The sequence below is a fragment of the Pteropus medius genome, unplaced genomic scaffold, assembly GCF_902729225.1.
Source record: "Pteropus medius unplaced genomic scaffold, Ma_sr-lr_union100, whole genome shotgun sequence".
NCBI classification, from domain to species: Eukaryota; Metazoa; Chordata; class Mammalia; order Chiroptera; family Pteropodidae; genus Pteropus; species Pteropus medius.
The window spans coordinates 2,667,569-2,677,143 of record NW_024344377.1 but is presented as its reverse complement, the minus strand read 5'-3'; the positions used below and the strand labels follow the sequence as shown (position 1 = coordinate 2,677,143).

Genomic DNA, 9,575 nt, shown 5'->3' with positions numbered 1-9,575 from the left:
AATACATAACAAGCCCAGGGGAAACCCGCCACTGAGTCTTAAATATTAAATTTAACTTGTACACATGACATGCAAAACCGCTGTCTCATTGAAGATGCATCTTACATATGGTAATGAGGTTTAGTTTTATTATGTTTTGGTGATGAGGTTTCACTGGGGTCACCCAAGCCTCTTCTGACCCCCTGTATGGGGCCACGCCCCCAAATGCCAGCTTGCAGATATGACCTGCTATTTTCTCTCATGGACAAGAATTCAAAAGAGAATTTGACCAGCTGTAAAAGACATTACTTGGACAATTGGGGAAATTTGAATATAGATGAACTATTAGATGACATTCATTTTGTTAGGTGTGATCACGGTGGGGTGTTTGGATAGGAAAATGCCCTTATCTTTCAGAGATTTGTACTGACATATTTGAGGGTAATATATCATAGTGTATGTAATTGACTTAATAATTCACCAGGAGACTGATAAGGCAAATTAAAGATGAGAATATTCAAAGCTATAGTAATTGAGGCGTTGTGTGTAAAGGAGGGTCCCCCAACCTGTACACGATGAAGTAGGATGAGGAAAGTTTGTAATGACAATCTCGGATGCTAAAGAAATAGTTCATGTTTGGCTTATTTACTGTTAAGGGACGAGAACATGTATAGTTTTTAATTTTCCCAATTTTTCATTCAAAATGTGGTTAAAATGTTAAAGCTTTTACAATTTTTCAAAGCTCAATGGTACATAAAGCCTGGGCTACACACAGTACATTTTCATGAGTGCAGGCTTGGGAGCTGGCGGGGAGCTGGGACCTGAGCGCCACCATTCACGAGCTGTGTGCCCTAGAGCAGGTCATAGAACCTCACAGAGACTCAAGTTTCTGCTCTGTGAAGTGGAGTTAGGATTGCCTTCCTGGCAATGCTGTGACGGGGACAGGCTGTGACCAGGGAACCTGCCTGGATGCATGGATAACTGATAAGCAGAGTAGCCTCTTGTGGACTCAGGGGAAGGAAATTTGATTTTGTTCAGTGTTCAAAAAATGCAGAGAGCCCCCCAGGAAGGCTTGACTAGCACGTTTAGTATTAACCTTCCACGCTCATGCTGGTGACATAGATGTATCAACACACTGAACTGACAGTCATGGAAACCCAGAGCTGTCCTGGGAGCTACATGTCGTAGGAAATAGCCCTGAGACATTTAACTCATAAAAATGATTTGTAAAGGAAAAATCAATATAAACAGGTTTCCATTTTTAGTTAGTCTAACCTGTATTTATATACAAAGGAAATGAAACTAAATATAAGTTGAGATTCATGTTTTCTCTTATTTCTAATCCTTAGCCTAATAAAAATGGCCCCATTTATCAAACAGATACTGTGGGCCAAGTATCACTAGATAGTATTCATTTTCATCTTCAGCACAGCCTTATGAAGTAGGTATTAATATGGAATTATCTCCCTTTTAACAGAAGCAATAGGTATCAGAGGCGAAATCTCATGCTTGGAGGTCAGAGCTGAAAAGGCAGCATAGCCTTTGATGAGAAGCGCTACAACCTTGCCCTGACCTAACTCGGTCCCCCTCCCGGCCCCACTGCCTACGAGCCATAGAACAGGGACGTGGACTAGAGCGCACCTGCTTGGGGCCCAGTGTCTTCCTGAGAATATAAGAGTGACGAGAGAACCAGCCCATCAGGTCTGGAGGATTAAACAAGCTAGTGCATTAATAGTTACAAAGCATGTGGAATGGCTTCCAGCACATAGCCAGTGTTCCGTGTCATAAGGTGGCTTATTTAACAAGTTCGACCTGGTTGGCTGACCCTTTGCGCTGCCTCACTAGTAAGTAAACTCAGCCGGTGGCACCTTTCATTATGTCATTATCAAGAGAGGGCAGGAGATGGGCTTCTGGACCCAAAGGCCACCTCTCAGCCCCAGCACGCCCCCAGGCTGACTTCATCGCAGGCTTCCCTCTGCACAGTAGGGTGGTCAAGACCTGCCGTGTCCCCCTGGTAAAGCCTCAGCAGTGCTGGCTGTGCCCCAGCTCCAAGGTTCTCAGGTCCATGAAGTGCATCAGGGCAGGAGTTCAAAATACCTGCTTTCAGGGTCAATAGTACTTTGCGATACAGAGAGCAGACTTCATCACCTGTGAAGAGGGAATTTCTGTGGCTGAGACTATCTTGAAAGATAGAGTTTAGCCGGAAACTTCTGAGGAAAAACCAAGATTGAAATATTACATTGTAGGTGCATCAATAAACATCAGTCCCCTCACGCATGCATTTCAGGCATGCCACAATGGATGGACTTTGGTTGGCCTAGGGTTGGTGTGTTTTTAAAAATGTTTTCGTATTTGTACACACAGCACAAGGATTTCAGGCTGAGTTTGAATATCGGATGTGAGGGCGGTTGTGCATTGCGGTGTCACAAAACACAGAAGAAACAGAAAGAGAATGATTCCTAAAGTAGATGGGGGACTTTCTTCTAACTACAGATAAGAACAACAGCTCATTCATTCACTTACTTGTCCATCTGTCTATTCAGCAGATGTTCATGAGCTTCTACATTGTGACAGGCTCTGTGCGATGCGTGAGGATAGACGGATGAGCAAAACTGAGCCCCTGCACTTAGGGAGGGGGTGATGGCATGAAGCAATGGTCATGCTTGACCTTGGGTGGATACCACCTCCAGGACCTGGATCTGCTTTCAGCCCTGGGTGGAGGGAATTGGGGCCTAACGTCATCCTACCCACAAGGGCAGTGAGCCCTTCCTAAGAGTAGAGACTGTCAATCCGCTTACCTCCCCACTTCTGAAATTCTACAGCACTCCCATCGAGCTCCTCCTTGCTGAAGAATTCTCGGGGGAATTGCAAAACCCACCACTCCTAGCAATTCACTTTATTTCTCATTTATATTCTCTCACTCTGTGTTTTCCTCCCTCTCTCCCACTGAAGAATGAATTATATATCCCATAGGCACATATAATTCAAGAAAGAAAATTAAATCTAATATATCCTCAAGCCATTATATTTGTATTTATTTACTCTCTGTGCTCATTGCTTGCTATTAATACTCTTATCGATTATAGCTTATACCATGAAGAGGGGAGAAATATTAGTTGCTGTTGATAAGGGAAGTAAGTACCCTTTTACTCAACTTGAAATGCAGTCAAGTGATAAGCATTCATTGTGCTCCTGCTGCAATGCTTTGAAGGACGCAGATCAGAGATAGGCGTGTGCTCTTGTCCCGCTAGCCGAAGCTGAAGGGTAAGCTAGCACCCAATCGGAACAAGCCCCCGGTGCACTCCTCACGCACCCTTTTGTCCTGAATAACATCCCTCTAACTCATCTCAGCCCCCACTTTCTGATCTGTACCCGATCCAAACCAGGACATTGCAACACAGCTGTGTCACTGTGGCTGTTTTGCTTTGCCGTGTGTTTTATGACACAGTTGAATTGGTGGGCGTCTCAAAATATAAAGCTAGCCTTGTGTATCACCAAGTATTATGCACAGCGAGTATTTCCAGTCTTCATTTCTTGTCCGTTTTCCCATCTTCATCCCCCTTTATCAGTGGGACAGTTTATTTTTTCTTTTCCCTGTATTGTCTAAACTGTTTTTGAAGTATATTCTTTTATGTAGTGGTGTTTTTTAAAAATCTTTAGAATGGAATTAGTCTCTATGGATATGTTCCCTGCTTTGGAAAAGTCATCATGAAGTAGGTTAATGCTATTAAATATAATTTATGAATACTACTGAGTACTGTGAGAATGATTAGAAACATATTTGGGGCTTCCTTCTGCAACTTGGAGAGTAAATGCTCATTTTGATGAGACTCAGGGATGAATGGGCTGCTGAGACAGGGTCAGGGCCAGCTGCTCCTGTCTGGGTGGCAGGGTGGGTCAGGATCATTTTTATTTGGGGTATTCTGGATTCGTACGAATGGCAGAAATTTCTGGCACTTACCGAGGTGTGGCTTTAACTTTTAAGAGCCTCGGTTTTCTTATCTGTAGAATGGCTATGGCCATTCTTACTGAAACAAGGAGACCTTAGGAGAGAATGAACACCGAGATCTTTTAAACCTTAATGAGAGGATCCTGAAAAGAAAGTGGATGAAACTTGACTCAGTCTTGCATCTCCTGGCTTAAGTGTTCCACCTGTGGTGTCATTTGAGGCTGGATAACTCAGAAGCAGAGCATGCATGATATAGGAATATTGTATGAGCCTCTCGTGGAGGCCAGTGGATGGGTTCACACTCCTACAAGTGGGGTTGAGGTTCTCGCTGTCTATCATTTTAAGAAGAAATCGGTCCAGGAAATGGAGACTCGGAGAGGAGCCTTAGACACAGCTAAAAGAGGGAAGGGAACCCCATCTTTTGATCTCCATTAATCCAGGACTCACTTGGGGGCATCTGGGAGTTTCCAGGTGGTCAGGGGGCCCAGGAGCCCTGGAGACACAGGCCAAGTGATTAGTTATTCTCTGTGCTGTCATTCCTTTCCATGTTCCCCAAACCTTTAGCGATGTTTTTCACCTGGTGGAATTGAGGAGTCTAAATGTGACAGAGAACAGGGAAGAGTTTTGCCCCATTACTATCTCCCTATGCCTCTTCGAATCCTCCTTCCCTGCTTTATAGTGACCCCCTAATTGTGAGCAGCTTATATTAAATCTGCATCTTCCAGTCTTCACCTCCAAGTTAAAAGACTTGGTTTTGAAGGTCGGTCTCATACTTCAGTAAAAACTGTAAGCTGCTGGAGCCGCACATCCAGGCAGGGGGAAATCATGGATTTCTTACTTGTGCACAACACTCCCCTTTGCCCTAGTGTTGGGGTGGGGGTGAGGGTAAGGGAATTGGAGAGCCTAGAGAAAACACATCCTCCTAAGTGACTGCCCTGGGGGTGGTTGCTTACTCCTTCCTTTAGTCATTTCTGCTGGTTTCGCTTCTGCCCATTTACCCCTAAATATTTTTGTGTGCATTTGCTAAGAACTAAGTCATTCTCCTACTTAACCACCTTCCAAAGGTCAAACTCGGGAAATTTAACAGGGCTACAATATCATTACCTAACTATAGTCCATATTTAGATGTCATCCATTGTCTCCACAATGTCCTTTTCATCTGCTTTTCCCTTTGGTTCAGAATGCAGTCCAAGTTCACACGGTATATTTAGTTGTCATATCTTCTTTAGTCGCCTCTAATCTACAATGGTCCTTCAGCCTTATGTGCTGAAACACCACATGATTTCACTGATTCGTGGAACTTAAAAAAACAAATGAGTAAACAAAACAGAAACAAACTTGTAAATACAGAGAACAATCTGATGGTTGCCAGATAGGAGGAGTGTCGGGGGATGGGTGAAAAAGGGGAAGAGATTAAGAGGCACAAATCGCCAGATATAAAAATAGTCACGGGGTTGTGAAGTACAGCATAGGGAATACAGTCAATACTATTGTAATGACTACGTATGGTGTCAGGTGGGGACTAGACTTATCGGGGTGATCATTTTGTAAATTATATAAATGGACATTGACAGTTCTGAAGAATACAGTTCGATATTTTATAGAATGTTCTTCAGTATAGTTTGTCTCCTGTCAGTGGGTGACACCTTTCAGCAGGAATGCCACAGAAGTGCTCTTTGTCCCTGAGCATGGACCTGCTAGCTGCTTGTAAATACCATCGATAGGACTCGGGGAAAAATATGCGAAGATTATGGAAGAAATAAGTCAGAAACATTCCTGGATTTCAAATGGACCCTAATGCTCACTGTGAAACACGAGTGTAAGCCTTAGGTTAAAAGTACAGATAATAATATATACAGAGTATCATCATCATAATCACTATTTTGATTTTCTTATTTCTCTGACTCTGAGTACACATTGGTGATGGATAGGAAAGAGTATGGGAACGTGAGGTTGTTTAACTGCTAAAGATTATTTAATTTCAAGGCACCTATTGTTAAGACTGGAATAATTGCTTGGTTCTTCATTCTGCATGTTTTCATCTCAGTTCTTACAAGGGTTTCAGTGAGCGTCATCAGATTGCTGTCGGCAGATCCTCTGAGCTGCCGCGAGATGATGGTGTTTGTTCAGAGTGAGCAGCAAACAGTTATAATCTCATTTCATTCAAATGATGTTATTATTGCAAGATGTAACCTGAACTGTTTCTGACACTCTCATATTTCTCTTGTTTAAAAAACAGCTTTCAACAGGATCTGGGCGAGCTGAGCAACTGATATATTATAGGAAATTATATTTTTAATCAATCATTTGCCTAAAGTTGTGAAAGCTAATCTTTGGTTTATAATTACTCAGACATAATACCATTTAGAAACTCTTCTTTCATTACAAGGCATCTAATAATTTTTATGGTTTTTCTTCTTTTGTATAGCAAAAAAAAAAAAAAAGTCTAGAAAAGATGCCCTTTAAATATAAATACCCAGGATGAGAAACAGGATGAGAAAAGATATAGAAGGCAAAACATGAACAGAAAAATATTGGTATGGCTATATTAATACCAGTCAAAATAAATTTCAAGGGAAGGTTATGAGCAGAGATAATAAGAAGCATTTTATAATGATAAAAACATCAATTCATCAGGATACGTAATAACACAAAAGGCATACAGCCTTCAAAATCAATACAAAATATATAATAAAAATTCAGAATTCATGAAGAAAACATGTGTTAAAGAAAGAGATAGATGTAGTTCGAGATTTTAACACCTCTCTCTCAGTAATTGACAGAAAAAGTAGGCCAAAAAACCATGAAGAAGGATATAAAGATTTGACTGACACTCTCGATGAACTTGACCTAATTAGCATTTTCTGAACAATGGAAGAATACACATTCACCTTTCAAGAACGCAGTAAGCATTCTCTAAGAGGGACCATGTGCTAGGCCATAAAGTATATTTCAGTAAATTTCAAAATATTGAAATCTTAAAGATTTAAAAGTATGTTTTCAAATCGTGACAAAATTACTTTGGAATTAATAACAATAAGATATCTAGAACGTCTCCAAAGAGTTGGAATTTAAATGACTCACTTCTATATGATATATAGGTCAAAAAGAGAAATCATAAGCAATAAGAAAACATTTGCTGAAAAATGATTTTAAGAAACCACAACGTATTAAAAACTCAAAGATTCCACTAAGCCATTGACTTAAGAGAGAAATTTATAGCTCTAAATTTCAGACCGCTGATTTGAAATCTTCTTGAACATGTTTCTACATTATGAAACTAGAAAAATGTAGGTGAGTTAAATCCAAAATACATAGAAAGGAGGAAAGAAAGAAAGATAAGGGTCAAAATCAAAAAAAAATAGAAAGTAGGTAAATAATAGAGAAAATTAACAAGGACGATAGCCAATTCTTTGAAGAAATTTGTAACAGTGAAAATTCCTTAGCAAAACTGATTTTTATCAGTTGAGGGCTGACCAGAGAATCTGAGCTGACATGAGTGATATCGAATATAGGATGTAGGAATTTGACCTCATGCGATTGGGGGAGCTGGCTAAACAGCCCATGTGAAGCAATTGCATCAGTTACCGAAGCCTAAAGGACCTTCAGTCAGGAATGAAAAGGGGACACGAAGTGGGAGAAACCAGGACCAACAAGGAGAACCAGCTAGAACGCAAGAGCACACACTTGAACCTGCACTGGTCTCCCACCACCGCTAAGCATCCAACTTCAATGTCTCCAGTTACACGCTGGTGCACTTGCCATCGCTGCATAGGCACCTGGACTGGGATTCGGAGAGCCTGGAGCATGAGGTCCAGCAGGAGCGGGAGGACCTGCAGGCCTGGCTGTTGCCCCACCTGTAAGGTGAGCCTACAGAGACACGACAATGTACAGCAGCAGAACAGGCGCGCCAGCCCCTGCCAGGCCCTGAGCTGGCCACTGCTTCCCTCTCGCCTTCCAAATCTGATGCTAATTTCTCCTGAGCCCAACCCTGACCCAGAAACAGAGAAGGAAACTCTGGGAAATGTAGTTTTGCTTGGGCAGGAAGACATGGGACATAACCTCGCTGACCAAGAAAACAGAGCGGACACAAATTACCAATATCACGATTGAAAGAGGGGAGATATCACTACAGATTTTACAGACATTTGACAAAACAAACTCAGGCTGATTTGTCGCTTACCTTCCATATTTCCTTGTTGTCTGCGCTCCCCAGAGAGAGCGTCACATGAAAAAAGCGAAGACATCAAATTACCCATCTCCCTGATTTCCTTGCTGCGTGAAATATTTCAACGTATTAAAGCAAAACCTTACACACTAGGTCAATTAGAGCATCAGGATTTACTTTGCAAAAGAATTCTTCAGGTAGCAGAACGTGGGCACGTTTCATGGAAGTTCATTATTTCATTGACAAACTCAAAGGCAAGAGCAATGAAGGTGAAAATCGTTAGCCACTTCACATTAAAGATCAATGAGATATGAGGAGAAATTTCCTGAAAGGAAAATTGACATGCCCATAATACTTTCAAGCAGAATCGCACACAACCTTAAGACCCATTTATTGCCCAAAGTGGTTGTCTTCGTATGTGCTCCAGCTCCTTCGTTGTCCTATAATACGAGTTCTTTGCTTTTTGTGGCCCGAAATGTCTGACATGACATTCTTGAATGTGCAGAGCCGTTTGCGAATAGTGATCATGAAAAGGGGGCCACAAATTGGGTTTGGGTTTCTGTTTTCTCTTCCCACGCAAAGAGAACAGGCAGAGCGGCAGAGACTGGCTTTCGCAGAAGTACAGGAGAACCCAGTGTAACATTATTTGTCATAGAACTTAGCACATGCTAAGGCTTCAGTGAGAAGGGCAAGGGCTTGGTCAAGGTCCTGCTGCCATTCTCCTCTGCCTCTACTGCCAGCGAGGAAATGCGTCCGATCAATTGATTCCTAAGAGGATATGGAGGTGCCTTCACAGAGTTCTTACTGTGTTAAAAAGATGCCTGTAGAAATGCACTGTAGTACGAGTTTGTTTTTTTTTGTTTGTTGTTTGTTTGTTTGTTTGTTTTAGGCGAGGCAACCCTTGGTTGACCTCACAGATTGCAAGGACCTTGTCAGCTTACAATCCCTTACTTTTTTTATTTTTATTTTTTACGCCTACAGCACGCGGTGTTTCTAGGTGGTCTCCCATCCAAGTACTAACCAGGCCTGACCCTGCTTAGCTTCTGAGATCAGATGAGATTGGGCTTGTTCAGGGCGGCATGGCCATAGACACAAGCTTGTGATGGAGAGATTTCAGGCACTAGGGAGGCTGGGTTGCAATAGATTTGGGTGCCATGGGGAGAATTTTTCAGCTCGTTTGAGTTTTTTACTGTCTCCCTCCAGACTTCCTTCACTGTTCAGTGGGTCTATTGAGCGCCTGCTCTTTCACGGGCAGGTGGGTGATGCCTGCCCAAATGGGGAGCTTGGTAACATTCGCTCTCTGGTTGACAGTCGATTTTGTTCCTAATTTCCAACAAAGCCATTGTTTTTGACCCCACGTAGACCTGGGATGCTAGTTACCAGCCTGGTGGCTCCTGCTGTCACGTTTCATGTCTTCTGGCAGAATCGATGAGGTGGCGTTGTTCAAACAGGGTTCCGAAAACATCTCCAGAGGAAGGG

At 42.3% G+C, this 9,575-nt stretch overlaps 1 pseudogene; it reads right to left on the bottom strand.

Annotated features, from left to right (window-relative positions):
• Positions 1-9,068: 9,068 nt before the first annotated feature.
• LOC120608917 (uncharacterized) lies at positions 9,069-9,187 on the bottom strand (annotated as a pseudogene).
• Between the last annotated feature and the right edge of the window lie 388 nt (positions 9,188-9,575).